The sequence below is a fragment of the Mytilus galloprovincialis genome, chromosome 2 (genome assembly GCF_965363235.1).
Source record: "Mytilus galloprovincialis chromosome 2, xbMytGall1.hap1.1, whole genome shotgun sequence".
Taxonomy (NCBI): domain Eukaryota; kingdom Metazoa; phylum Mollusca; class Bivalvia; order Mytilida; family Mytilidae; genus Mytilus; species Mytilus galloprovincialis.
In genome coordinates, this window is record NC_134839.1 from 70,213,929 (window position 1) to 70,226,606 (window position 12,678).

The 12,678-nt window shown below is 34.8% G+C and overlaps 1 protein-coding gene across 1 annotated transcript in view; it reads right to left on the reverse strand.

Annotated features, from left to right (window-relative positions):
• Window positions 1-12,235, reverse strand: part of LOC143064270 (uncharacterized) — a 50,480-nt gene extending 38,245 nt beyond the window's left edge. Inside the window, exon 1 of the mRNA XM_076236996.1 lies at window positions 11,350-12,235. The gene's annotated coding sequence lies outside the window, so the exon portion shown is untranslated. The remainder of the gene's footprint in view (window positions 1-11,349) is intronic.
• Window positions 12,236-12,678: the final 443 nt, after the last annotated feature.

Here is a 12,678-nt window from a genome sequence, read left to right on the forward strand (position 1 = left end):
CGTGACTAAAATTTTTGTCCTGGTCAACTTTAACCAACTTGACACTTTCATCTATAAGAACACATTATTACCACCAGGGATATGAACACTATTGAAAATCCTTTTCTAAAAGGTGCAACGTACAACAAACGTATTATAAGTGAATAGGTAACGAATAGGTAACAGGGTATTAACCGAGCGCTGGAACGGGTACATGCGCGCTAATAGGGTCATTTCGTCTCTAAGAACACATTGTTACCACCAGAGACATGGACACAATTGAAAATCCTTTTCTAAAAGGTGCAACGAACAACAACCGTGTTATAAGTGAATAGGTAATGAATAGGTAACGAATAGGTAACAGGGTATTAACCGAGCGCTGGAACGGGTACATGCGCGCTAATAGGGTCATTTCATCTCTAAGAACACATTGTTACCACCAGAGACACGAACACAATTAAAAAACGATTCATTTCAAGGTGCAACGTATACCCTGGGCATTAAAAGCGAATAAGGAACGAATAAGTAACCGGGTATTATCCGAGCGCTGGCACGGGTACATACGCGCTAATAGGGGTATTTCATCTATAAGAACACATTATTACCACCAGAGACATGAACACAATTGAAAATCCGTTTCTTTAAGGTGCAACGTACAACAAACGTATTAAAAGCGAATAAGTAACGAATAGGTAACAAATAGGTAACAGGGTATTAACCGAGCGCTGGAACGGGTACATGCACGCTAATAGGGTCATTTCATCTCTAATTACACATTGTTACCACCAGAGACATGAACACAAGTGAAAATCCTTTTCTAAAAGGTGCAACGTACAACAAACGTATTATAAGTGAATAGGTAACGAATAGGTAACGAATAGGTAACAGGGTATTAACCGAGCGCTGGAACGGGTACATTCGCGCTAATAGGGTCATTTCATCTCTAAAAACACATTGTTACCACCAGAGACATGAACACAATTAAAAAACGATTTATTTCAAGGTGCAACGTATACTTACCCCGCGCATTAAAAGCGAATAAGGAACGAATAAGTAACAGGGTATTATCCGAGCGCTGGAACGGGTACATACGCGCTAATAGGGGTATTTCACCTATAAGAACACATTATTACCACCAGAGATATGAACACAATTGCAAATCCTTTTCTAAAAGGTGCAACGTACAACAAACGTATTAAAAGCGAATAAGTAACGAATATTTAACAGGGTATTATCCGAGCGCTGGAACGGGTACATATGCGCTTATAGAGTTATATCACCTCTAAGCACCAGAGACAACAAAACAATTGAAAATCATGTTTTAAAAGGTGCAACGTATGATACACGTATTATAAGCGAATTATAAGCGAGTGATGGAACGAATTAAACAAAGTAATAGCATGCTCCGAAACGATGTACACCCTGCTAACATGTTTAACCCCACCACATTATGTTAGTATGTGCCTGTCCCTAGACAAGAGCCTGAAATTAAGTAGTTATCATTTGTTTTTGTGTTACATATTTGTTTTCCGTTTATTTTTTTGTATATGAAATACGGCCGTTAGTTTTGTTGTTTGAATTGTTTGAAATTGTCATGTCTGGGCCGTTTATAGGTGACTACACGGTTTGGGCTATGCTCATTGTTGAAGGCCGTACATTGACATATAGTTGATAGTTTCTGTGTCATTTTGGTCTATTGTGGGGTGTTGTCTCATTGGCAATCATACCATATCTTTTTTTATATGCAAGCGCTAACACGGTGATTTCATCCCTTCGAACCAAGATCCATCTTCAAACATACGGACATAAAGCAGTTAAAAGGTAGAACGTATAAAAATCAAATAAGGAACAAATGAGTATCGAACATAAAGTAAAAGGATCGATTGAGCACAAACACATATAAATAGGTCATAAAAAGATCATTTTACCTCAACAAATTTAGAACTATTACCAGATATAAGAGTATAAACAATTAAAAAGGGGGAAGGATATTAAAAATCGAATAAGTAACGAATAAGTAATAGGGAATAAGTAACGAATAGGTAACGATAGGGAATAGGGAATAAGTAACGAATAGGGAATAGGTAACGAATAGGGAATAGGGAATAGGTAACGAATAGGTAACGAATTGGGAATAGGTAACGAATAGGGAATAGGGAATAGGTAACGAATAGGTAACGAATAGGGAATAGGGAATAGGTAACGAATAGGGAATAGGGAATAAGTAACCAACTTGACGTCCATCTTTTATTACTACGGCCCTTAGAAGGTACCCAATTTTGATGATTTTTCCATTTTTCATCAATTTTTACCTATTTTGGTGCTATTATCTTGAAAAAAAAAATCACAGTTCCACAATTAAACTTATTTTCATACTGTCTATTAAGATGAAGTAGACCAATCTGGATAAATTAAACTGAAAAATTATAGGTAGGTGTTAATATACGAAAGTTATGTCATATTTTTATGCTTTTTTTTTGTGTCAAATTTACCATGATGACAATTTTGTAAATTTGTGATATTTGTTAGTTTTAAGAACAAAATGCATTTTATTTCATTTTTTTGGTTATAAATGATTGAAAAAATACACATCTAAGAAATTTGAAAAGAAAAAAATGATATGGGATGTACATGATTCTGTTAAAATCTTTTCTTGTAGCCCTCATCCTTTTTCTCAAAATTTTGGCTTAAAAGACTTGATTGGTCGTAAAATTTGAAAAAAAACATGATTACTCAAATACTACTCATTGTAAATACACAATTTTTTCACAGAGTTAAGTTTGATTATAACATTTTTAAAATTAATTGACATTTTCCACTTGTATCACATGTTTTGGAAATAATTACAGAACGAGATTTCAACGAGACTGAAGCGTCAGAAGATTACATCCTTAAAGTAAAGCATGTTAGAATCAAAGTACTGAAGTACTGAACATCGGAAGACCACAAGTTCTTGTGAATGGTCAAAAGCACTTGTCACAGAAAAAAATCACATCTATATACCTGAAACTGAGGTTAATGTACAGAGATAAAAAAAAAATCTGAGACAAGTTCGTGCGTGGATGATGAATAAATGGCAGGAAATTCGACCTCACCGTAATAACTATTATATTGTAGTGATAAAAATCAGTATACACTGGTTTGTTGTTATATATTATATTAATATAACAGTTACATGTAAAAACAACTATATATAACTTTCATCCATTTGTATATAATTCTATTCTACTAGTGCATGGTGGAAATTCTTCTGTAAAAATTTGATTAAAAGGTTGGATATGAGTAGGCATTCATATTTTCCCGCAAAAACAATTACAGAGTTACCGGTCACGGTCATCTCGATGTAAAAATAAGGAAATATAACTCCGATGATGAATCTGATATCTTTGCTTAAGGCCAAATCGAATCATCTTATGAAATATTGTCTTAGCATCTAGATAAACTCAATAAGATCTTCAAATCTCATGTATCTAGGAATTTTGTAAAGTTTTAAATGCAATATATGGATTTAACGTGAACAAAACAGAGCAGTGTGCCCTTTTTTACATTCGTGAATTAATAGTGAAAGGTCGCTACTCTTATCCAGTATCCTTAAGAATTGATTTCCACAATGCAAAAAGGATTGTCTTACGAGCATACTTTCAATCTACTCTAACAACACTGTAGCATAAATCCCTAAAACATGCAGTAGTGTGGCATGTCATACAAGATTAAACATAACAAAAAACATAACAAACAAGAATGTGTCCAAAGTACACGGATGCCCCACTTGCATTATTATTTTACATGTTCAATAGACCGTGAAATTGGGTAAACAATCTAATTGGCATTAAATTAGAAAGATCACACCATAGGGAACATGTGTACTAAGTTTCAAGTTGATTGGACTAAAACTTCATCAAAAACTACCTTGACCAAAAACTTTAACCTGAAACTCACACTTTAATTTTCTATGTTCAGTGGTCCGTGAAATTGGGGTCAAAAATTTAACTTGGCTGTAAAATTAAAAAGATCATATCATAAGGAACATGTGTACTAAGTTTCAAGTTGATTGGACTTCAGCTTCATCAAAAACTACCTTGACCAAAACCTTTAACCTGAAACTCACACTTTCATTTTCTATGTTCAGTGGACCGTGAAATTGGGGTCAAAACTCTAATTTGGCATTTAAATTAGAAAGATCATATCATAGGGCACATGTATACTAAGTTTCAAGTTGATTGGACTTCAACTTCATCAAAAACTACCTTGACCAAAAACTTTAACCTGAAGCCAAAAACTTTAACCTGAAATTTGCACTATCATTTTCTATGTTCAGTGAACCGTAAAATTGGGGTCAAAACTCTAATTTGGCATTTAAATTAGAAAGATCATATCATAGGGCACATGTATACTAAGTTTCAAGTTGATTGGACTTCAACTTCATCAAAAACTACCTTGACCAAAAACTTTAACCTGAAGCCAAAAACTTTAACCTGAAATTTGCACTATCATTTTCTATGTTCAGTGAACCGTAAAATTGGGGTCAAAACTCTAATTTGGCATTTAAATTAGAAAGATCATATCATAGGGCACATGTATACTAAGTTTCAAGTTGATTGGACTTCAACTTCATCAAAAACTACCTCGACCAAAAACTTTAACCTGAAGCGGGACAGACGGACGAACGGACGAACGGACGAACGAACGGACGGACGAACGGACGCACAGACCAGAAAACATAATGCCCCTCTACTATCGTAGGTGGGGCATAAAAACAACAATGCAGCATATCTACTTAAACAATTGTGCATTAAAAACCTTTCTTGAACAACAGACGTTATTAAAAGGCAGTGCAACTCATTTCCAAGCAATAATGTTGCAGCGTATAAACGCTAGTAAAACAGAACAAAACACCTCATAAAACGATCAGTACACAATGTAACTCACAAAAAACAACAATTGAACACATCTTATAAGAATAGAATAGCAGCACACCTTACTTATGGAGAGTTGTCTCATTGGCAATCATACCACGTCTTTTTTTTTAACATTTACTTAACAACAGTGTAACGTGTTCTATCAAATCGATAGTGCAGCGCATAACTTGCTAAAACAACAAAGCAGTAACATTTGTATAACAAGTTTGTGCAACAAGTTTATTCCGATAACTTTTGTGAATACAATGGTATACAGGAAACAATAGCAGCAAAGTTATTCTCTGTCACAACAATGATGAAATATGAGGTTTACATAGAAATGTTTAAGAGGTGCGATGATCCAGATTTATGACTTGGTGTGAAAAACAACAGTGCATCACGCCATACAACATTACAGTGCAGCACACCTAATAACAACAGTACAGCACACTATACAACGACAACAGTACATCACATCTTACAACAACAACAGTGCAGCACACATTACAACAAAAACCATTCAGCACATCTTACAACAACAATGCAGCAAACCTTACACTAACAACAGTGTAGCACATCTTACAACCACAACAGTGCATCACACATTACAGCAACAACAATACATCACACCTTATAATAACAGTACATTACACCTTACAACAAAAAATATGCACTCCTAACAACAACAAAAGTGCAGCACACCTTAGAACAACAACAATACCGCACACCTTCCAACAACAGTGTAGCACAACATCGTTGCATACCGTATACCAATTACAGTGTTGTAACCTTACAACAACAACAACAACAGTACAATTTACAACATCATTACACCACATCTTCACTGTGTATCATCGCCACCGGAAATTGGGTACTAACGAAGCGGAGAGAAATAGAAAAAAAACTTAAAAAAGTAAACAAGTTAAGAATTCATTCAATTTAAAGCATTTCCACTCATTGGATGAGGGTGCCGCTTAAGAAATGATTTTCTGATATATAATTCTTTAAATTATTAGGCAGATAAGTACAAAAGTAATACAAGATTGTGTGTAATACTCCAAAACTTGCCACTTAGTACCGGAAAATTTCGAGGTCGATCGTCCTCTGTCGCCCCATTCTCAAGATATTGAACTGTTTTTCATTATTTTTCCAGACACGTTTCTAGATTATTATAGTGTGGCATCATATTTACTGAAATTTGTTGTCAAAAACATGTTTTTTAAAGAATATGGACAAAAACATTGTTTGTTTGTTGTACGGCGAATTGCAGGACGTTGTACGGCGAATTGCAAAATAACAACTTTTGTCTGTACGGCGTCTTGCAATATATTATAATTTTAAGAGGAAATTAATCACTGTTTAAATAATATCAAGTGACGATATTTTGTTGATATCAAAGCTTTACAGGCTTACAAATATACAAAATGTCTTATACTTATCAAATATTATTAAATATATGCCGTTAATTCAGTTCAGAAGGCCTCGTTGCGTACCGCTTTTCGATTTTGTACAAAAAGGTTTTTTTCAACCATATTATCCTAAATACATTTATATATCGTTATACTACTAACGACTGTTGTCTTATTTGTTGTTAGGTTGAATTGTGTAAGTTCAATAAAATAAACCGTCCATTCATCTTTTGTTGGTGCTAGCTTTTTTTTTTTAGATAAAAACAGTGGAGATGTGGTATGATAGCAAATAAGATAACTATCCATCAGGATAAAATAAAGCGTATGCAAGCAATTATGCTATCGTACGGCCTTCAACAACGAAAACTCGTACCTTATAGTCGGCTATAAAAAGCACCGACAGAAAAATATGGAAGGACTCAACAAGAAAACTAACGGCCTAACTTATATACAGTGTAACAAAACAATTTATGAAAACAACAAATAAGATAGATGATGAAGCAACGACAACCACCGAACCACAGGATCGAGAATTCGGACAGACAAAATTAAGAAAATACTTTGTTTTCATCGAAAGTAAGGAAAAACAAATCGTGAATTGCATTTCGAATTAATTTTCTTGTCAGTTTCGTTTTGAAAATATATAATTTATATACATCTTAAATGCTGTCAAGCAAATGGTATTTCTGTCAAATGCATTAACCATTTTATCTAATGCATAATTAGATGGGGGAAAGGGGGTCCGTTAACAAGTTAACAACAACTCGATTTTGGCAAAAACAGTTAACAACAAATTTTAAATATTGATAAGAGTTAACAGAAACTTTAATTACCATTTTTTCCAAACGAACCCAAAAGCAATGAAAAGGGGGAAGTGCATAATTATCTTCAATGTATTCAAAAGTTTGAAAACCACTGTTCAAAGTCGCAGAAATGCCAAGCTCCATAAGGAATCTTTTATAAAGCTGACTAATTTTCAAAAGACACACGCAAGTACCATATTTTTTATTGACACATGGACAGACAATTGAACGGATGGAAAAGCAGACGGAGTGATTGACTCCAAGAAAAAGGACTATGTCATGAATAATCGAAAATGCTTCAAACAGCAAAAGGGAGGCTTCTTCTGGTTATGTATATTGTTGAGTAAATGTTTTATGTCAATCAGTCGTATAGTAAACTTGGGTTATCGTCATGACGTAGGAAAGTGTAACAAACAGTTAGAATGAGTGAATACTATAGGGCGTGAACATTATTTTTTTTTTTTATGGCGGGAGCTCTTTTAAATTATGGTTACATCTCAGTAAGGGTATTCATACGACTCATTGCTTACATGATTTTATTAAAAGGAATTACGAAGGTTTACTCATTTTTATTTTAAATCATCAAAACCAGTGTATAAATCAGAAAGTAACATGTAAGGTGTCACAAGTTGAAGCGCTCTTTCATCTCCAAGTCCCAATTAAGAACTCTGAGCTGATATAAAAAAAGCCTTGGTCAATCTTTACATTTCTGAAGTCTTAGACTAGCAAATTCTACCAGACCACACTGTTCAGTAATTTTACGAATTGCAAAATAAAAAGGTACTTTGCGGAAGCAACGTAAAAAAGGGAATGGACAGCAAATGTTCATGTGATTCTTATAAATTACAGTTAAGATCAGTTAACAGAGAAAATAATGTCAAAAACAGTGAACACTTTAAGTATTAAGTAACAGATAACTGGAATCTCAATTTCATATAAACAGTTAACAACATTGCAAATTTTAACAAAACAGATTACAGACAGTGTTAACAGATTAACAGTTAAGGGTTTTTAAATTTATCAGTCAAATAACAGTTTTAAACAAATTAAAGCCTTGAAAAAGACAAAAACAGTTTAACATAAATGGGTAACCCCCCACCCACCCCTTAGATATTTGAACTTAATACTTTATTTTCTTTGAAAGGACGGTAAATAACTATTCTAAAATTAGCAAGTTGCCATACAGTTGAAAACAAGTTGCCATACAGTAAATTTGTCAACACGAGCAAGTTGCCGTACACTAGACTTTATTTTTCATGGTCTACATTCTTTAAAATACATCTTTTTGACAACAAATTTCAGTAAATATGATGCCACACTATAATAATCTAAAAACGTGTCTGGAAAAATAATGAAAAACAGTTCAATATCTTGAGAATTGGGCGACAGAGGACGATCGACCTCGAAATTTTCCGGTACTAAGTGGCAAGTTTTGGAGTATTACACAAAATCTTGTATCAATTTTGTACTTGTCTGCCTAATAATTTAAAGAATTGTATATCAGAAAATCATTTCTTAAGCGGCACCCTCATCCAATGAGTGGAAATGCTTTAAATTGAATGAATTCTTAACTTGTTTACTTTTTTTCTATTTCTCTCCGCTTCGTTAGTACCCAATTTCCGGTGGCGATGATACACAGTGATCTTACAACAAAACACTGCAGCATACCTTACAACAACAACAACATTGCGGCACACCTTACAATAATTACAGTGCAGCACACATTAAGACAACAACAATGAATATAAAAAAGAAGATGTGGTATGATTGCCAATGAGACAACTATCCACAAAAGACCAAAATGACACAGACATTAACAACTATAGGTCACCATACACCTTAAAACTACAACAGTGTAGCACACCTTCAAACAACAACAATGCAGCACACCTTACAACAGCATTAGGTCAACACACCTTACAACAACAAAAGTGCAACACACCTTACAACAACAATACAGCACAAATTGCAACAACAGTGCAGCACAACTCCTTTCAACAGCAACAGAACATCACACCATACGACAACAAAAGTGCAGCACAACTCCTTTAACAGCAACAGAAAATCACTACAACAACAGTGCTGCACACCTTACAAACAAAAACAGTAAATCACACCTTGCAACAAGAACAGTACAGCACACATTACAGCAACAACAGTTCATCACACATAACAACAACAGTGCAGCAACTTTACAACAACAACAACAACAGTGCAGCACACCTTATAATAACAACAGTACATCACACATCTTACAACAACAACAGTACAATATATCTTACAACAACAACAACAGTACAGCTCACCTTACAACAAATACAGTAGAATACACCTTACAACAACAACAGTACAGCACACATTACAGCAACAAAAGTGCATCACACATTACAAGACCAGTGCAGCACACCTTACAACAGCAACAGTGAAGCACATTTTACAACAACAACAGTGCAACACACCTTATAACAACAACAGTACAGCACACCTTACAACAATAGTGCAAAAAATCTTAAAACTACAACAACAGTAAATCAAACATTACAGCAAACAACAGTGCAGCACACCTTTCAAAAACAACAGTAGTGCAGCAAACCTTACATTAACAACAGTGCATCACATCATACAACAACAACAGTAAATCACACATTACGACAACATTGCAGCACACCTTACACCAAAAACAGTAAATCACATCTTACAACAACAGTGCAGCACACCTTACAAACAAAAACAGTAAATCACATCTAACAACAACAACAGTGCAGCACATTTTACAACAAAAACAGTGCAGCACATTTAACAACAACAGTGCAGCAAATCTTATAACAACAACACTGCAGCACACCTTACAACAACAACAGTGCAGCACATTTAACAACAGCAGTGCAGCACATCTCACAACAACAACAACAGTGCAGCAACCTTACAACAACAACGCCAGTGCAGCACACATTACAATAACAACAACAGTGCAGCAACCTTACTAAAACAACAATGCAGCACATTTAACAACAGCAGTGCAGCACATCTTACAACAACAACAGTGCAGCAACCTTACAACATCAACTCCAGTGCAGCACACCTTATAACAACAACAGTGCAGCACACCTTACAACAACAGTACAGAACACCTTACAATAACAGTGTATCACACCTTATAGCAACAACAGAACAAAACACATCAACAACAATAGAGTAGCACAACTTACAGCACTTGCATTACAGCAGATCGTACAATAACAAACGAGCAGACACGAGAGAGAAACACGTATGGTGCAGAACATCTAACAACAATTACAGACAGCACACCTGACGATAAAAAGTTCAAAAGCTTATTGAGGAAGCTCGCAATTTTGAAAAACCCTACTAGGAGTTTTTAAAGGATATGTGCATTAAACACTGTAAAATACATTTGAATATTGTTTTATCGGTTCTGACAAATGCTTTCTTTAAATGAAACAAACAGAACTACGTATGGATTGCTATATGATCCTATTGAGTTACAAAAAAATGTTGGTCCTACATCCTATTGAAATCATATTTATTTTTGTCGTAGTAAAAATGTCATATTTTTCTGACCGTTTATGACGTCGTAACATTAAATCAGTTGAAAGTGTACTGGTTGATTTTAAGTCTTGGAACGTGATTTATTTGATTGTTTTAATTGGCTTTTTTTTTTAAATTGTTCTCCTGCAACCAAAATGACTGACGGACTATTCGACAAAAATAGATATCCCGTTTGCTTACAGTTAGGTTTATAAAACGACAGTGTAGCATTTCTGTCTCGAGTAACAGAACAAAACAGCACACTGACCACAGAAACAGTGTATAACATGACTTTAACAACATATGCTTTAGATCTTGACATCAAAAGATGATGTTTATTGTTAATAGTCATTTGCTCATCTCAAAGTATATTATCTGCTGATTGCATTGTTGGATATAGATATAAGAATATGTGGTATGAGTGCCAATGTATATGTAGAACCTGTAGAAATCAAGTTTCCGCGGGGGAAAGGTTATAGTGGTTAACTGGTGGTCGGGAAAAGTTGGGACAGGGTGTTTGGACTTACAAATATATATATACTTTATTCAACTACATCAACGATACGTTATCACATAGTTCGTATTGAACATGCATGGAATATTTGCCACTGGACGTTTAGCAACAAACAATGAATCAATCTTTATCGCATAGAACAAAAACATGAATGAAATATATGTCTTTATAAATATTTAAAAGTACATGTACAAACTCACTTATTTGGAATAATTACTGTTGAGTTAGGACATCACCATCTAGTTCCCGTCAAGATTAAGTTCTGGAAACAATGGTAATCGGAGTTCTTCATCATGAAGGAAGGGAAAGTGTCTTTGGTCGAAAACATTCTTCAGACAACTAGGCTTAAGAACAGTAATGTTCCTTGAGAGTGGTGACCAACCCAAATATTTTGTTCTGTATCGACACATAAAGCACTGCTCTCCAATAAAGAGTCACCTTCCTCAACACGCATAATGCCAATAAATTTTCCAAGCGGACCAATAACATGCAAACATTCTTTATAGATATCAGCTACAATAAAATTTCCGTCTGCCGATGTGCATACAGAGAGAGGAAGGAATGGTTCTCCGTCCGTAAATAGAGAGAATGGCATTTTTTTCCAGCCTTTATATAATCCTCTCACTTTTCCGTCGTAATCTAGAACTATAACTTTATTAAGTTTAGTGTCACACACAGCAATGGTTTCAGCTTTAGAACTTGAAGCCATTTGAGTCGGACACTTAAAAATATACTCCATTGCGTCTTTATATATTTCTTGCAGTAGTTTACCTTGTGTTGAATAAATGTGTAAAACACCAGGACTATTTTTTGACAACTCGCAGTCACCATCTTTACACTTTGCATTGCACAGATGTGTTGGTCCACTGACCGCAATGTTTCCATTTTGAAAGTTCCGCTAAACCAATCGGATGAAAAGTTTGCGTTCTGGTAAAGACTTGGAAGTTCGGTGGACTGTAACAACCAACAACCTTAGCTCCTATATGTGCGAGCAAAATACGTCCATTCTTTATTTCCAGTACGGTTAATGCTTTAGCTGGCAACAGAATTCTGTCCATTACTTTATCATGTTTGTCGTACTTTAAGAGAAATTCAAATTCGTTATCATCCAGTATGACAAAAACGCCACCATTTCGTGAAAATGTCATAGATCGGACAGTTTTTCTTATTTCTTTTATAGGAAGAAACTCGCCGACAAACATAGAAATTTGTTTGCATAAAAACTCAGTCTTTATATTTTGATGCATAAGACGCCATTGTAAATGTGGAGGAAGACTGACGGTGTCTTCGTCGTCACTGTCGTCACCGCGTGTTCGTTCAGATACATGTTTAGTATGAGAATGCATTCGATTGCATTTTTCTAGGTCTCAACGTTGTTTTCAATTTAGATTTGTTTTTTGTTTTTTTGTTTGGGCTTGTAAAATTATATTTGCCTTCGGGTTTATATAATTCCGTTCATCCTATTTCGACTCTTCAAAATCCAAGCGTCTATCCTACAATGAGGTAAATTATATGGCCTTCCAAATACA